The 2,885-nt window shown below is 44.2% G+C and overlaps 1 long non-coding RNA gene across 1 annotated transcript; it reads left to right on the top strand.

Moving 5' to 3' along the window:
- The first annotated feature begins 650 nt into the window (after positions 1-650).
- Positions 651-2,878, top strand: LOC107301885. Its single transcript, XR_001549341.1, has 5 exons — positions 651-706; positions 819-874; positions 1,282-1,358; positions 1,457-1,508; positions 2,829-2,878. It is a non-coding gene; the product is annotated as an uncharacterized LOC107301885 (long non-coding RNA).
- Positions 2,879-2,885: the final 7 nt, after the last annotated feature.

Genomic DNA, 2,885 nt, shown 5'->3' with positions numbered 1-2,885 from the left:
CTGAGATGTGTGAATGCTGCTGAGGGGAGAAAACCACAACTTGAGGGATTCCGGTGGTCTGCTTTGGATTGCCTAGTATGGCTGCTGGGTGCAAGACCAAGGTTAAACTGGTTAGAATTAAGGGTTGCGGTCATTCGTATTTATTTATTTATAAAATTGGCCACCCATCTAACCATAGGATAACTCTGGGACAGTTACAACTGAATTAAAACATAAAATGTTAAAATCAAATCTTACAACTTAAGACACAGGGGGAGGTGGAATCTGTTATTACTCAATCAACCACCTTCGTTGCCCTGATCCCCCACTGCGGCCCCAATTGGCACAGTCATGTCTTTAGGCCCTTAAGAGAAGATAGAAGGGTTGGGGCCCAACCCCACATCGGGGGGGGGGGGGGAGAGATGTCCCAACAGGTAAGAGCAATGGCTGAGATCATCCTCCTGGATCCTGCCAGCTGGAATAATCGGGTTGACGGGACCCACAGCAGGCCTCATCTGCTGGCACGAGTGGTACGGGCCAATCCCAGTGGGGTGAGACCCTCCCTCAAGTAACCTGGACCCAGGCCATTTATGCCAGATCACAAATTAACTACAAACGGCATCGGCTGAGATGCATTGTGCACGGCTCCCTCTTCTTTTTCTTTCAGAAAAAATATTCGGATCTCTCACCCCCCGATGTGAAAAATGTCAGAACATCGTGAAGCCAGGTGAGCATCCCACCCGGTCACCCGTCAAAGCAGCGTCCTGGGATCTTTGTGCTTCTTGATCAGGTTTCAGGGAACCCTAACCGAAGATTCTGTTTTGTTTTCCTTGGTTCAGACATCGTGTTTTTTGGGGAGAATCTGCCCCCTCGTTTCTTCACTCTCATGCAGTCGGTAAGTGCTTCAGTCGTTTGTCCTTGGACTCGGAACGCCGGCAGCCCCACGTTGGAGGTCTCCCAAGAGCCAGGATTTCTGAGTCCTTATTTTAGGGGTTAAAATTTCCCAGACGAACTCATGTTAGTCCTGTATGCTAATTTATCAGATGGGATAAATTCTTCCCACTTCATCCCTAATTGGTTAGGATGAATAAATCTGGTGAGAGAAAATATGGCACAAAAGGAGCTATGTTTTAGGCTACAAACAGAGATAAAGGATGCAACATTCAGCTTCGTTGGAGTTATAGGTCAAAGCAATTTATCCAGAGAGCACGATTTCAGAGAAAGAGACTTTGAAACCAGATTAGAACCTGGGGTGCAGTTCTGTGGGGCCCGCCATCCTTCACGCAAACCTTCTGCTTGCAGGATTTCCAGAATGCAGACATGCTTATTATCATGGGCACCTCACTTCAGGTCCAGCCTTTTGCCTCCCTGGTCAGCAGGTCAGTGAACCTGGGCTGCTCAAGCAAGGGCTCGGTTTTCTGAACTGAGACGCCGCAGGCATCATTGCCAAATTGCTCCTCTTCTCTGTTTCTTCCAGGGTACCTGCAAACACACCACGGCTTCTGATCAATAAGGAGAAGACGGGAGAGGTAAGGTTAGGTTTGCAGCCTGCTTGCTTTGGTTTGCTGCAGATTGGAAGCTCCTGGGGGAAAGAGCAGGGGTGGGAGGCCATGGCAGCTTTCCAGGCTGTGGACTTAATAATAATAATAATAATAATAATAATAATAATAATAATAGTAGTAGTAGTAGTAGTAGTAGTAGTAGTAGTAGTAGTAGTAGTAGTAGTACTACTAGTAAAGTTGGAAGGGACTTTTTTTTTATTGAAAAGTTTTATAAAAATTACAATATAAACCCCTAAACCCACCCACCCTAATCTCCCCTCTCTCCCTCCCCCACTTCCCAGAGCTAAATACAGGGTTACAAATATAATAATCATAATCTAACTAACATTAACCAACTATATAAATAACCAAGTCCATAATGCGCTTTAACTCCCCTTTAGCATAAATATAATAATAATAATTAAAACAAAAACAAATTAGTATCCTAATTATTAAACAATAGAATATCCATATTGTTAAACAATACTAATACTAAAAGTAATAATATCATATAATTAAAACTAACAAAAATTTCACTATAATAAACTATTAATACTAATAATACTCTAAAATTTACCTTGACCTTGAAGGTCATCTAGTCCATCCCCCTGCTCAGGCAGGAAACCCTATACCATTTCGGACAAATGGCTGTCCAGTCTCTTCTTAAAAACTTCCAGTGTTGGAGCATTCACCGCTTCTGGAGGCAGGCTGTTCCACTGGTTCATGTTCTCACTGTCAGGAAGTTTCTCCTTAGTTCTAGGTTGCTTCTCTCCTTGGTTAGTTTCCATCCGTTGCTTCTTAGCCTACCTTCAAATGCTTTGGAATAGCTTGACTCCCTCTTCTTTGGGGCAGCCCCTGAGATACTGGAACCCTGCTATCCTGTCCCCCCTCGTCCTTCTCTTCATTAAACTAGACATACCCAATTCCAGCAACCGTTCCTTATATGCTTTAGCCTTCAACTCCCAGAATTCCTGAGCTGGCATTACTTCTATGAATCAGGAAGGCATCTGCTTGAGCTGCTTCCGAATGCTGCTGTCTTGTTGCTCTGGACTTTTTTTTATATATATATATATAAAAAGCTTTTTAGCGTAGGCAACATCGCCTGCGTATCCCCCTCCGGGTCATCTTCCCTACTCTCTATCCCAGAGGTGGGCAATTATGGCAACTTTACCACCTGTGGACTTCCAACTCCCAGAATTCCTGAGCCAGCTTATATAATGATGGTTCTCTGCTAATCCCCCATCTTAAAATTGTCACCATCTTGGAGCCCTCCTAGAGGACATTCTTACATTTTTGGTCTCATTTCAGAGTGATCCTTTCATGTCCCTGATGGGCTTAGGCTGCGGGATGGATTTTGATTCGGAG

The sequence above is a fragment of the Protobothrops mucrosquamatus genome, unplaced genomic scaffold, assembly GCF_001527695.2.
Source record: "Protobothrops mucrosquamatus isolate PMUCROS unplaced genomic scaffold, P.Mucros_1.0 scaffold18804, whole genome shotgun sequence".
In the NCBI taxonomy this organism is placed as follows: Eukaryota; Metazoa; Chordata; class Lepidosauria; order Squamata; family Viperidae; genus Protobothrops; species Protobothrops mucrosquamatus.
This window is presented reverse-complemented; position numbering and strand designations above follow the sequence as displayed.